Below are 14,908 nucleotides of genomic sequence, written 5' to 3' on the forward strand. Positions count from 1 at the left end.
TCGAGGTTCCCGATTCCGGGGCGGCCCACCTCCTTCTCTCCCGTCCAATCAACAGCCACTTCCTGCCTCATTCCCAGCCAATCCTCACACTCCACGAAGAATAGCCCTAGGGGGCGTATGGGAAGGTGCATAGAGCGATGGCCGCATCGGCCAACCAAAGACCGGAGCTTGTGCGGGGGGGCGGGACTTGGCGCCGGCCCTAGCTACTCAGGAGCGAGGGGCGGACGCAGGGCCGGGCTTCGTGCGGTGGGGCTCGCTCGCGCGGCAGCGGCGGTAGCCGAGGCCTCTTGGTTCTGCGGCACGTGACGGTCGGGCCGCCTCTGCCCTGTCTCCACTGCAGCGCGGGGCCAGGTGTGCGGGCGGGTGGAGGCGCTGGCACCGCCGGCGGTCCCCGTAAAACTCGAGGTGAGGCAGGAGGCCCACGCGTGTCCTCGGGCCTGTGAGGACCACGGGGGGCCTGGGTGCGGGGCGCGGCGGCGAAGGGCCGGGCGTGGCCGGGGCCGAGGGGGTCGGGCTGGGTTTGAGGGCCCAGGCCCCAGCAGACGCGCCGGCGGTGAGGGACGAGGCCCGAATCTGGGCTGCTCCGTGTGGGGAGCCAGGCCCTGGCCGCGCCGCCGGGGGCGGGAGGCGTGGCAGGTGCCCTAGAGGCTCCCTTGACCTCTGGGTGGCTAACTTCTTCCTATGGCTTTGCTTCTAGGGCTTTCTGAGGCCTTTTACTGGCTACCTGGGAAGCCGAGAGGTGGGTCGGAGTCAGCGGGGAAAGGTCTGGAGTGGGATCGGGCCTAGTCGGCACTCCTAGCAGTGGGAGAAGGGGGTCTCAGACCGGGAGGCAACGTCTGGGATTAGCCTTACAGGTTCGGTAGGGGAAGGTAAACCCGCGAAGCGAAGACTAAACCCTAGCACCCCCGAAGAGTGGAGAATGTGCTAGAACACGCCTTGGTTGAAAAACTTCAGTCCTAACATTTACACCTGTTTGGGGGTGGGGAGGGATCCAGTCGGAAATTCAGGGGACGTTATTAAAAAGCAGGAAAGCACCCAAAAGCTCACCGAGGGCAGGGCGCTTTATGGTGGAGGAAACGGGAGACCCAGAGCTATGAAATGACTGGCCCAAGGTCATGCCCATTAATTTTATGATCACGTTTGGGATTATAGCTGAGGGCAGGGCAGTTTTGGTGGAGGGGTTGAGGGTATAACAGTCCTGTTTCAAGCCCTTTGGACCATTTGTTGTTGTGTGAACTTAGGGAGTTCACTTACCGTTTGCGTCCTAGTTCTCCACAAATAACGGATGTGATAATACCTGATGAAGTTGTTGTTAGAATTAAATTGGGTGTACAGTAAGGTCGGGAAGTCTGACACATAGTGTTAGACAAATAATGATTGCAGTGTTGCTATAATCCCAATTCATTTGGTCCACTGCACTCCCATGCTGCGTTTAAAGTTAGGTCCTGTTTCCCAGTATCTGAAGTCACATTTATGTCTTTATTTTCAATTCAAACTTTAATTAACGTACAGTGCAGTGTTGGTTTCTGGCTGAAACTACGTTTAAAGTAAGGGAGGGAGAACTGGATCTAGTGGGTCGGCTGCTGGGAATGGCACACCTGAATGCCCGGTTGAGGGAAGTTAAACTGAGCTGAATATTAAAAGCTTGTGAGAGGACAAAGGTGAGCCACAGTTGTCTCTTTACCTCTGATTTAGGAAACGGAATATTTTGCATAATTTTGTAAAGAGTAGAGGAGTTGTGTTGAGTTTTGAGGTCCTACTGTATCTTAGCTTTTCCCGCATTGTTCGCCGGTCATGAATAGAATCACTGCCATGTTGTACACTTGCTGTAATTATACTCAGAGCAGACTTGGAACAGAGGTAAAGCACTGTGTGGGAGTTCTTTGCACCAGCCAGGGTGCACAAGCCAGCAAGCCTGGTAACTGAATCACGAGAAGGCTGGAGTGAACGGTGTATTGGAGTGAATGAGTCCCACAACGGCAGATTTTCTGACCTATCTGAAAATGGGCGTTAGCATCCTCCTCCACCTAACTATCTTAATTGGTCAGGCAGTTCAGCTGACATTATCTTCCAAGAACCATGAGAGGTAAACGGTTGGGCAGAAGCTGTTGCTGCCCTTTTAGCAATCATGCTGTTGCATCCTTTCATGAGAGTTCACTTTGCCCTGCAAGATAGCTTCAGGCGTGAAGTGACAGTTGGTAAGCAGAAGGCAGAGTCTTGAATTCCAGGCCCAGCATGGTAACTAACTAACTTAGGAGCCACCTTGGTTTCCCCATCTTCAAGGTAGAAATGGGAAGTCTCCTGACTGCCTCACCATTGGGTCGGGGGCGGGGGTTACTGGGAGGGACAAATAAGGTAGTGAACAGGGAACTGCTTTGAATAATGTGCTACACTCCTGGCAGAAGAACTGGCAGTCCATAACAACTCCTAGGAAAAATAAAAGGGCCCGCACATAGTTGTAACCTATATAGCTTACTGTAGGACTTCATTGGGAAAGTGCTGCTGGTTGGTCAATTTTTTAACTGCAACAGACGTAAACTAAGCTTAACTTTGAGCTGTGAAACCGATTTGGAGAATTTTGTTTTTGTTTTGTTTTTGTTTTTTGTAAAAAATTTAGAGGATCGGGCGCCTAGGTGGTTCAGTTGTTAGGCAGTGGTCTTCGATTTGGGTCCTGACAGCAGGGTCCTGGGATCGAGGCCCCCGTTGGGCTCCCCGCTCAGTGGGAAGCCTGCTTCTCCCTCTGCCTGCCACTCCCCCTGCTTGTGCTCCCTCTCTGTGTCTCTCTCTGTCAAATAAATAAATAAAATCTTGGGAAAAAAAATGTAGAGGATCTTCAGCAATGTATTTTGAGTATTCACATGTTAAACCTACTTAGGTTATAGGAAAAAAGAAAGTGGTGGTATGGAAAAACCAATTATGTTCCCATCAATGAAAAACAAAATTCAAAACTCGAAACAAGGTACATACATACATATATATGTATATATGTGTGTGTGTTTATGTATGTATATATATGGGTGTGTGTGTGTGTGTATTTTTTTTAAGATTTTATGTGAGAGTGATCACGAGTAGGGGGAAGGGTAGAGGGAGAAGCAGACTCCCCGGGGAGCCAGATGTGGGACTCCATTCCAGGACCCTGGGATTACGACCTGAGCCAAAGGCTGACATTTAACTGACTGAACCACCCAGGCACCCATATAGATATATATATATATATATATTTTTTTTTAAGATTTTATTTATTTGACAGACAGAGATCACAAGCAGGCAGACGGGCAGGCAGAGAGAGGGAGAGAAGGAAGCAGGCTCCCTGCAGAGCAGAGAGCCCGATGCGGGACTTGATCCCAGGACCCTGAGATCATGACCTGAGCCGAAGGCAGCGGCTTAACCCACTGAGCCACCCAGGCGCCCCTAGATATATTTTTAAATGGATAAGCATTCACAATAAAGATCATGTTTTATGTAGCCCCCCCCCCCCCACAATGCTTTTACTTTTTGACTAGATGCACGTGTAATACAGTCAGAAGGTATAGAATAGTAAATTGGTTCATCAGTGACTGGAATCAAATCCCTTTTAACTGGTTCCTTTCCAATCAAAGACTTACAATTTCTTGCTTGCCTTAAAATGTCGAGTTTTAGAACCTTTAAAACTCATGTGGTATCAGTAGGCCATATGTAGTAATAGTAGAAATCCCTGCTAGGGTTATGCATATATCCTGCAAGCCAGGACGTGCATTTTGTTTATACAATGACCCTAAGAAGTATATAGTGTTCTTACTCTCATTTAAGAGATGAAGAAACCGAGGCCCCAAAGTTAGCAGTTCACTCGCTGTACCAAGTTATTGGATAGTCCAGGAGGGATTGTGACTTCATAGTACCTGCTCACAAACACTGCTGTGTGTCTAACTGTGACCTCGGACAGTTTCTGTAATTTCTCTTAGCTTTAGTTTTCTCCTGTGTCAGCTGAGGGTGGTCAAACCTCCTGGGGTTCTTGTAGGGATTAAATTAGACAACCTGAGATATTTAAACCCCATAAGACCAACATTTTGAAAGGGTGTATTAATAGATGAGTGGATAACCTGCATGAAAGAAAGACTGCCTCATTTCTTACATGCTTTCTTAAAAAATAAATTTTTTTTTTTTGTTTTTGAACAACCAAGAACATTAGGTAGGTCATTTCTTCTATTCCTCTAATTTCTCATGGATTAAAGGAATTATTTGAAATAGCTTATCTTCTTTTAAGAGACAAGTCCCACAAAGAAAAGCCCAGAACCAAATGGCTTTACTGGTTAAATCTACCAAATACTTAAACAAGAATTAACATTAGTCATTCACAGACTCTTCCAAAAATAGAAGAGAGCACACTTCGCACTCCTTCTGTGAGGCCAGTATTATACTGATACCAAAACCAGAGACTTCACAAGAAAACTGTAGACCTGGGTCTTTATGAAAATAGATACAAAAACCCTCAAAATGCTAGCAAATAGAATCCAGCAACATATAAAAAGGACTATACGCCGTGACCAACTGGGATTTATCTCAGGAATGCAAGGTTGGTTCAGCATACAATAATGAATGTAACACTCTCCATTAATAAAGGACAAAAACCACGTCTCATAGACACAGAAAAAAGCTTTTGACAAAATGCTCCCTTTCATGATAAAAATAAACAAACTGGGGAACGTGGGTGGCTCAGTTAAGCGACTGCCTTCAGCTCAGGTCATGATCCTGGAGTCCCTGGATCGAGTCCAGCATTGGGCTCCCTGCTTGGTTGGAGTCTGTTTCTCCCTCTGGCCCTCCCCTGTCTCATGCTCTCTCTCTCTCTCTCTCATTCTCTCTCAAGTAAATAAAATATTTATTTAAAAAAATAATAAACTGGGAAAAGAAAGAACTTCTTCAGCTTGATGAAGTGACAAATAATCCCTTCCTGGGGATTTCTTCTGTTCTTCTTTTTAATTTCACATGGATTACAGGAATTAGGGTTGAAATTTCCTAACTTCTTTTAAGAAACAAAGTCCCACAAATAAAAGCCCATAACCAAATGCCTTTATTGGTAAAGTCATTCAGAAACCTAGGGAGGAATTAATACCAATCCTTCCACAAACTCTGAAAAATAGGAGAGGGGCGCCTGGGTGGCTCAGTGGGTTAAGCCTCTGCCTTCAGCTCAGGTCATGATCTCAGGGTCCTGGGATCGAGCCCCACATCGGGCTCTCTGCTCAGTGGGGAGCCTGCTTCCCCTTCTCTCTCTGCCTGCCTGTTTACTTGTGATCTCTCTCTCTCTTTAAAATAAATAAAATCTTGGGGCACCTGGGTGGCTCAGTGGGTTAAGCCGCTGCCTTCGGCTCAGGTCATGATCTCAGGGTCCTGGGATCGAGTCCCGCATCGGGCTCTCTGCTCGGCAGGGAGCCTGCTTCCCTCCCTCTCTCTACCTGCCTCTCCATCTACTTGTGATTTCTGTCAAATAAATAAATAAAATCTTTAAAAAAAAAAAATAAAATCTTTTATTAAAAAAAAAAAAGAAAAGAAAAATAGGAGAGAGAGAATACTTCTCAACCCATTTAGTAAGGTCAATATTCCCTAAATCCAAAACCAGACGAGGCCTTCACAAGAAAAGAAAAAACCATACACCTATATATATTTTTTTTTAAATAATAATTTTTTTATTAATGTATAATGTATTATGAGTCCCAGGGGTACAGTTCTGTGAATTAGGCTTACACACTTCACAGCACTCAACCATAGCATATACCCTCCCCAATGTCCATAACCCAGCCATCCTATCCCTATTTCTCTTCCCCCATACACACACACACACACACATTTTTTTTAAAAACGTAAGCTCTGTGCCCAGCATGGAGCTTGAACTCATGACCCATGATCAAGAGTCGCATGCTCTACTGACTTAGCAGCCAGGTGCCCCAGACCAATATTTCCTATGAAAAAAATAGACTTAAAAAGGTAAAATATAGAAATTTTATATTTAATAAACTCAAAAAATAAGGCTCCTTTTGTTTTTTTTTTTTTTAAAGATTTTATTTATTTATTTGACAGAGATCACAAGTAGATGGAGAGGCAGAGGGGGTGGGGGGGAAGCAGGCTCCCCGCCGAGCAGAGAGCCCGATGTGGGACTCCATGCCAGGGCCCCGAGACCACGACCTGAGCTGAAGGCAGCAGCCCTAACCCACTGAGCCACCCAGGCGCCCTCCATTTGTTTTAAATACCTTTTTTTCTACACAGTCTCTTATTGAGAATACAGTTTTGTGCTTACAGGGTACAAATTTACTATTTCTTTAGTAGGCCCATTCCTAAAGTTGATCTAAGTGGTTATCTGAATTTGCCGAAATTCAATGCAGAATTGTCTGTTTCTGTTAAATCAGATATTACGTGTTCAGGTGAAGTCTCCTGTGTTATTAAATGTATATAGCAAAATAGTTGGGATTGTCTTTTTTTAGAATGTGCTGAGAGCAGAGTTACAATTAACCAAGAAATAAATGGAATTTTGGAGAATTTTTGAACAAAAATAATCAGTGACAAAGCAGGAAAAAATATCACAGATAAACATGGACATTTCTGTCTACGAATGCTGAAATTGTAGAGACACCACTGCAAGGAAGAGTTAAGAAATCATACAGTGTGGTTAGAGAAAAGCAAGTTTTTCTGGCCATGCAAAATTATTCAGCTTTGCTGAAAAACGTTGTAGGAGGAGGCAGGTGTATTAGACCTGTGGGTCTTGTATGATAATTGTATGATAATTGAACTAATTCAATTGGTTGTACTAATTATACATCAGAGAACGAACTATTTGCTTATACCTACCTATAAAGTCCTGGACTCTGATAGACTTTGTATTATCTTCTTCTGTTTTCACAGCAGGCCTTCCCACCAGTAGTACTATAACCCGCAGCTGTAAAACAGGAAAAGAAGACCCCTGGGAGTTCAGTAAGCTAAGCAGGGCCACAGAGAAAAGCAGGGGAGAGCAGGGGAGTCTGGGGCCCAGGCTTCTCTGGGTTATACCAACCACATGTGCTGTACTGCCTTGGGTTATCAGGAATTACTTTTCTGAATCGTCCATTTTAAGATAGGAAATTTCTAACTCTAGAAGTCAAAATGAATTCACTCTTCTAAAAGTTAAAAAGTGTGGACTGCAGTATTAAAAGTGAGTAGATTAGGTGCTCTTGAAGATTGCTGTCCCTGAGATTTTGAGAGCTGGACTTACTGCTCTGTCCTTGGGAAATTAGGAAGCAAGCCAGAAGTCATGTATATTTTAAGTGTATAGTATAAATGTGTGTGTTTGTCCATGTGAACCCAGACGGTGGAGATACTCTGGCATGGATATAGGTAGATAATTACATTTAATTACCAAAAACAAAACCATTATTAATTGGAAGGAAAAGAGAAAGACTTGACCTCTCTTCAAGTGCAGATTTCTAATCCAGCTCATTTTTCTGAGTCTTCCTTTATAATTTTATGCTTTACAGAAGGACGTCAGTTTAAAGCTGGTTTCTGGACAATTTTGCTCAAGTCTGAAGTGCCATCTTTGTTGATCCAGTATATGTCATTTAAAAACATTTAATTTCAGGGGCACCTGGGTGGCTCAGTCAGTTAAGTGTCTGCCTTCAGCTCGGGTCATGATCCCAGGGCTCTGGAATCAAACCCCACATTGGGCTCCCTGCTCAGTGGGGAGCCTGCTTCTCTCTTTCCCTCTGCTTGCTGCTCTGCCTTCTTCTGCTCTCTATCACTCTGTCAAATAAGTAAATAAAAATATTTTTTAAAAGACCATTTAATTTTGAACTAATTATAGACCTGTAAAAAGTTGCAAAAATAGTACAGAGCAATCTCTGGCAACCATCATGCAACTTCCCCCAATTATAGCATCTTTTTTTTTTTTTTTTTTTTTAGAAGTAGGTTCCATGACCAGGGTGGAGCCCAGTGCTGGGCTTGAACTCACAACCCTGAGATCAAAACCTGAACCAGGATCCAGGGTCAGACATCTAACATCCCATGAGTGGTAGTTTCTTACATAACTATAGTTCAGTCTTGAATCCAGGAAATTGACATTGGTACAATCTACAGACCTTACTTAGAGTTTACCAGGATTTACATGCACTTGTGTGTGTATACAGTTCTATGCAGTTTTATCATGTTGGAAATTCATTTTTGAAATTGTTGCTTTTTTGGCATTGTTTCTGTGGAAAGAGAATACTAGCATGAGTCTTAAGTGGTACTAACCTGTGCATTTTTTGCAAGTTAGATGAAGAAAAGATAAGGTTATAGTATTATGAGTTTATTTTGATACTGACCCCAAAGCCCCCCCAAACTGATTTGTAGAACTACTACTACAGTATATTCATTAGTCTGAAAACACAGGCAAGTATACATAATGTCATCAAGGTCACTTTTAATCAGTAAAATATTTTTATGCTTCCAGATTTTTAAAAATCCCCTTGTCCCTTATGTTTTCAGACTTTATGGACACCATATTACAGATTGAGTTCCTGATTGACTTTTTCTTTTTTTTCATATTTGATACCTCCTTGGCACTCGTGGAATTGGATACCATCAACAAACATTGGTTTAGTGTCTTACTCTAGCCAAGTTTTCTGATGGGCATCAGATGCATTTTTTCCTTTAATCCGTTTTTAATATATAATTCCCAGTCTGAGCCTGTGACTGCCAGAAAACACTCTTGAACTCTGCCACCCAGCTTTTATCAGAAGTCCCAGTTGATTGACTGATGAGGATTTGAAGGATATGCAGTCTGTCGATTTCTCTAGAATCTAGGTATTGTAGGTTTTATTTTTATTATTTTATTTTTACTATTTTATTTTTTAAATATGTATTTATTTGAGGGGCGCCTGGGTGGCTCATTGGGTAAAAGCCTCTGCCTTCGGCTCAGGTCATGATCTCAGGGTCCTGGGATCGAGCCCCACATAGCAGCAGGGAGCCTGCTTCCTCCTCTCTCTCTCTGCCTGCTTCTCTGCCTGCTTGTGATCTCTGTCTGTCAAATAAATAAATAAAATCTTAAAAAAAAAAGATTTATTCGAAAGAGAGCATGTTCTCTTGTGAGCATGGGGAGGGGCAGAAGGAGAGGGAGAAAGTCTCAAGCAGAATCCTTCTGAATGGGGAGCCTGGTCCCGCCCTCGATCTCACCACCCTGAGATCAGAACCCCAGCCGAAATCAAGAATCAGATGCCTAACCCTGAGCCACCCAGCTGTCCCGTAGGTTTTGTTTTAGATCAAGTTCTGGATCAGTAGAAATCAGAACTTGGACCATATGGAGTTGGCCCCCACAGTTACTGTTTTTACTGACTGATATCCTTTGCTTAAAGGATATCAAAAGACAGAACCACACAGAACTCTTATTTGTATATAACTGAATGGTATTTTTGAGACAAGGTGTCTACTTCAGTAGATTCATAGATGTTGAAAGATTTTCATATTTGTGTTTTTGTTTTCTGATTGCAGGCTGTCCTGGGGGTCCATGCCTGTAGTGATTTTAATTTGGCTAAGATAGGAATTTAAATGGCCCACTGTGAGACTCATAGCACCGACTAGCCTAGCTACAGGTGGTTCATCCACCCAGCATTTGCGTCCTGGCTCAGAGGAGCTTTGCTGTAGAGTTAAGGTAAGAGTCTTGCAGTGATAAAAATTATGAGAGACAGGGAGAGAAGATGGCCCCTGAAAGAAGACCAAAAATGAAGTGTTCTAAGAATATAATGGCTTAAAGTCAAAGGTGGGGGGCTGTCATGGCATGCAGGAATGTGGGAGGCCTTGCCATCAAAGAGCTGATAGATGTTGGCATGAACTGTGAAATAGAAGAGAATTTTAGCGAATGTGGTCAATGTTTCTTTATTACAGGAGAATGTTTCTCGGTTTAAAGGTAATTGCTTTATGCACTTTTACTCCTCAACCTTCTAAATCTACGAACCACTTGCTCTGTGGCTCTGGGGAAGTTGGGGTGTGTGTGTGCTGTTTGTTTCCTAAATTAAGCATTCTTGCTTTCTTGTTGAACTCTTTGTTATAGATTTCCTATCGATAATCTTAGAAACAGGAAAGCAAAGTGACAGTAGAAGTGTGCTCTCTGCTTAGGATTCTGTCAGTGTAAAGACAAATGAAGACTTTAAAAGGGAGAAAAAAAAACCCTCTGAAATCTTCCCAGATGTTAAAATATGTGAAAAATCACTTTGTGTCTTTCAGACAAAAGCATTTGTGGAATTACCAAGTAGGGTGCACTGCACCGGGCTGCAGGAGCCTTGGCTTCTGATCCTGATTCTGCCAATAACTGATTTTTGGCAAGTTGATCTCTGGACCTCATTCTTGTGCAAAAAGGAGAGCTAGACTAGATTCCTGTGGTATATTTCAGCTCCAGGATTTTTTTTGAAGGGGTGGGAGATGAACCATTTGAGGCATAATTGTGGAACATCCTTTTTTTTTTTTTTAATTAATTTTTAGAAAAGGTTTAGGTTTACAGAGAAATTATGAAGACTGCACAGAGGATTCCTATATGATGCACATCCAGTCTCCCCTACAGTTAACAACTTAAAATTAGTATGGAACATTTGATTATAATTAATGAACCAATCTTGATACATAAATATTAACTAAACTTTTATTTAATTCATGTTTCCCTTGTTTTTACTCACTGTCCCTTTCTCTTCCAGGATACATTGCATTTAGTCAGATTTCCTTAGGCTCTCCTTGGCTGCAACCGTTCTTTAGACTTTCCTTAGTTTTGACAGCCATGACATTTTTGAGGACTAGTAGTTAGGATGTTTTGTAGAATGTCCTCCTGTTGTTGGGATTTTGTTTGGTGCTTTTCTCATGATTATGCTAGGGATATGGATTTTGGGGAGGAAGACTGCAGAGGTTGAAGTCCCTTTTTTCATCACATTGTGTCAAGGGTACATAACTATCAACATGACCTCTCACTGTTGATGTTGACCTTGGTCACCTGGGTGAGATAGCTTTTGCCAGGTTTCTACAGTGAAACGTTTCTCTCTCTCTCTTTCTCTCTCGGTTTTCCCATACTGTGCTCTTGGGAGGACATTACTGTGTAGCCGCCTACATGTAAGGAGTGGGGGATTAGGCTCTCCTTCCTTGAAGGAGGAGTAGCTGCATAGATCAGTTGGAATATTTCTGCATGGGAAATTTGTCTCTTCTGCCCCATTTCTTTCTTTACCCGTATATTTGTATCAGATAGACATTTACTTTATACTTGGGGTATTATCTAGTACCACTTATTTTGTTGACTCATACTGTTCCCACTTTGGCCACTGCGCACTCTTGTGTTCCTTTAACATCACCCTACCAATCATGATGCGTGTTTTATTTTTGTTTTCTTTTTTGAACACTTCTCTGGCACTGTGAGATGCTCCAGGCTCATCTTATTTATTTCCTACCCCAATCCTAGAGTTGGCCACTTCTCTAAAGTGCCCTGTTTCCTTTAATTGGAACTGGTATTAAAAATCAAGATCTTAGGGCACCTGGGTGGCTCAGTGGGTTAAAGCTTCTGCCTTCAGCTTGGGTCATGATCTTGGGGTCCTAGGATCGAACCCTGTGTTGGGTTCTCTGCTCAGCGGGGGAGCCTGATTCCCTTCCTCTCTCTCTGCCTGCCTCTGCCTACTTGTGATCTCTGTCTGTCAAATAAATAAATAAAATCTTAAAAAAAAAAAATTAAGATCTTGGGGTTCCTGGGTGGCTCAGGGGGTTAAGCCTCTGCCTTTGGCTCAGGTCATGATCTCAGGGTCCTGGGATCAAGCCCCACATGGGCTCTCTGCTCAGCAGGGAGCCTGCTCCCCCCCCCCCCTGCCTGCCTCTATTCCTACTTGTGATCTCTCTCTCTCTCATATAAATAAATAAACTCTTAAAAAAAAAAATCAAGATCTTGGTACTAGGTATATTTATTGCTACTGAGGTGTAGTTTCTTCTAGGTCTTCACAGGTGACACAGCAGGGAAACGTGTGCGTACTAACAGGCATATGTGCGCATATCTAGAAATACTACTACATGTAACCCTCTGTGAATTAGCTGCAGCATGAGTTTACACCGATGTCTCCAGCCCTCTCCCATTACTATAGGACTGTTCCAGCCTCTTGCCCTTGCTTATCGGTTAGTGCGCACACCTAACAGTGTAAAGGTGGCTCCCACCTTCCACCACCCGTATACTCACTTGCTCAGTTCCTGTGTCTGTATACAGCAGTGTCAGGATTGTCAACCTGTACACCCCTGGGAACGAACTTACCAGCTGGTAAAGTGCTTTTGCACAGTCTAGTTTACAGACTACAAAGTGACGTAGGTCAGCATCCTCCCTCTACCCCTTCCAGTGAGGTGGTTTAATGTATGTGTAACATTGTCACATACTACGTGCTGTCCTTGGGTCACTCGACCTCCTAAATGATTTTCTAAGATTTTCATCCAGTGAGATTCACTCTCTGTGCTTTGACATTTCATGGGTTTTGACAAGTGCAATTACATATCCATAATTCTAGCAACCTACAGAGTAGTCTCACTGCCTGAATTATCCCCCTCTGCTGATGCATTCATCCTGACCACCTCCCCCGAACCTCTGGTGACCACTGAGTTTTTTACTGTATTGGAGTTTTGCTTTTTGCAGAGTGTCATATTGCAAATATACAACATTTCTCCCTTTTGGACTGGCTTCTTTCACTTAGCAATATGCATTTAAAATTCATCCAAGTCTTTTTGTGGCTTGATAACTCATTTCTTTGAGTTGTTGAATAATATTGCATTGCAGTTTCTTTATTCATACAGCTATTGAAAGGTATTTTCGGTCCTTCCAAGTTTGGGGTGGTTATAGATAAAGCTGCTAGAAACACTGGTGTGGAGGGTTTTGTACATATGTAATCCTTCAGATCAGTTGGGCAAGTATGTAGGAACACGATTGCCGAATAGATGGTAAGACTTCGTTTAGTTTTGTAAGAAATCCCACACTGTCTTCCAGAGGGGGTATGCTGTTTTGTATTTTCACCAGCAATAAATGAGAGCTCCTGTTGCTTCAGACCTTTGCCAGTGTTTGGATCTTGGCCATTTTAATATGTGCGTGGTGGTATCTTGTTTTAATTTGCAAGTAGCCAGTGGCAGATGATACTGAGCATCTTTTCATGTTTATTTTTCATCTCAGTATCTTTGGTGAGCTATCTTCAGAATTTTTGTCCATTCTGTAACTGGATGGTTGGTTTTCTCATCAGTGAGTGTGAGTTCTTTGTATAGTTTGGAAACCAGTCTGTTATCAGATGTGTGTTTTCCAAGCATTTTCTCCTTGTCTGATTTGTCTTTTAATTCTCTTAAGTCTTTCACAGAGTTGAATTTTTTAATTTAATAAATATGGCTTACTGATTTTTCTTTCCATATATCTTGCTTTCGATGTTGTATGTAAAACCTTATTGTGAGACCCAAGATCACCGAAATTTTCTCCTATGTTTTATTCTAGAAAGCAACATCCTGTGTAAATACCCACCCAGTCAGTGCTACCTTTTGGACTCCATTCCATGTAGGGGGGCTGAAAGAAGATGGGGGGGATTCTCTGTCTTAGTAATGTTGGATTTTCATTAACAAAGCAGAGAATTAAGGTCACCTTAAAATTTATTGTTGAATTCTTTGTGAATATGGACAAATCTCTAACAAACTTGGAACATTTTTTTTTTTTTTTTTAAAATAAGATTTTATTTATTTATTTGTAAGAGAGAGAGAGAGTGAGAGCGAACACAGGCAGACAGAAGGGCAGGAAGAGTCAGAGGGAGAAGCAGGCTCCCTGCAGAGCAAGGAGCCCGATGTGGGACTCGATCCCAGGACGCTGGGATCATGACCTGAGCCGAAGGCAGCTGCTTAACCAACTGAGCCACCCAGGCGTCCCCAAAACTTGGAACATTTAAGTTGACTTACTAGTGGTTCTTGGAACTAGAATGGGCCTATTGGTTGTAGCATTGGGGGGGGGATATTGGCAAATACTGTAACAATACTGGTGTAACAGTACTGGTGTTAACACAGCATATGTGGAGCTGGCAGAGGGTAAGGCTCATTAAGATAAGAGCTCTGAGAGGCGTGGTTTGGCAGAACTTCACAGGTTCCACGGCCTTCTGGATAATGTGAAGGGAATAGGTGAATTCCTGCACACTTCTCTCACCTAAAAAACCAGGTTCTGCACCCCAGAGTGTAGAGGAAATGGCAGTGGGTGAGAAGTGCATTTTCTGAAGCTTTCTAGAGACTTCCTGTGTTATTCCTGACATGACAGGTAGCTAGCCTTCTGCTCTGTGAAAAGGGTTTTCCTTGTAGTGGGACCACTCTGCCTTCCCGACACAGATGCCTCCCCCTAACACCCCCATCGTAGGCCCACAGCCTGGCTTGCTAGTCCGCAGTCGCTCTGCCCTCACTAACCTTATCTGAACCTCCCCATTTCAGATCACTCCTAAAGGCTCCTCCTGCCTGGTCCTCTTCCTGTCTTCTCTTCCATTATGCCTTCTCAGTATGCAACTACATAGTAGCATTCTGTCTAGTGTAATAGAAATACAGGATTTGAATTCTTTGAGTCTCAGTTATTAGTTGTGATAATAAGTAGGTTATTGTGATTTCACTAAGTCTTGCTTCCTAACTTATAAAATAAAACAAGAGTAATACCTCACGGGAGATTTATATGAACAGTGTGTATGAAAGTGCTTTATAAACTGGAAAACCAAGCCCGAATGGATTATTCATAAACCCTAAGCAGTGGTTCTCAAAGTGTGGTTCCTGGAACTTGTTGGAAAAGTAAAAGTCCAGGCCTGGACTGCATTAGAAACTCGGACAGAGTCCAGCAGTCTTCTTCAGCAAGCCCCTGTGTGATGCTGACAGCTGTTTAAGTTTGAGAAACACAGCTCTGCATTATACTTAAAAACCAAAGGAGAGCTGTTTT

General features: G+C 43.0%; 1 protein-coding gene across 3 annotated transcripts in view; it reads left to right on the forward strand.

Annotated features, from left to right (window-relative positions):
• The first annotated feature begins 228 nt into the window (after positions 1–228).
• CANX (calnexin) overlaps positions 229–14,908 on the forward strand; it is a 37,142-nt gene continuing 22,462 nt past the window's right edge. The window contains exons 1-2 of one of the 3 annotated variants that reach the window (XM_059175907.1): positions 229–405; positions 698–739. The gene's annotated coding sequence lies outside the window, so the exon portion shown is untranslated. Of the gene's footprint in view, positions 406–697; positions 740–9,465; positions 9,626–14,908 lie in introns of all 3 variants that reach the window. The other 2 variants (XM_059175906.1, XM_059175905.1) reach the window with 2 other exon arrangements.

The sequence above is a fragment of the Mustela lutreola genome, chromosome 5 (assembly GCF_030435805.1).
Source record: "Mustela lutreola isolate mMusLut2 chromosome 5, mMusLut2.pri, whole genome shotgun sequence".
In the NCBI taxonomy this organism is placed as follows: domain Eukaryota; kingdom Metazoa; phylum Chordata; class Mammalia; order Carnivora; family Mustelidae; genus Mustela; species Mustela lutreola.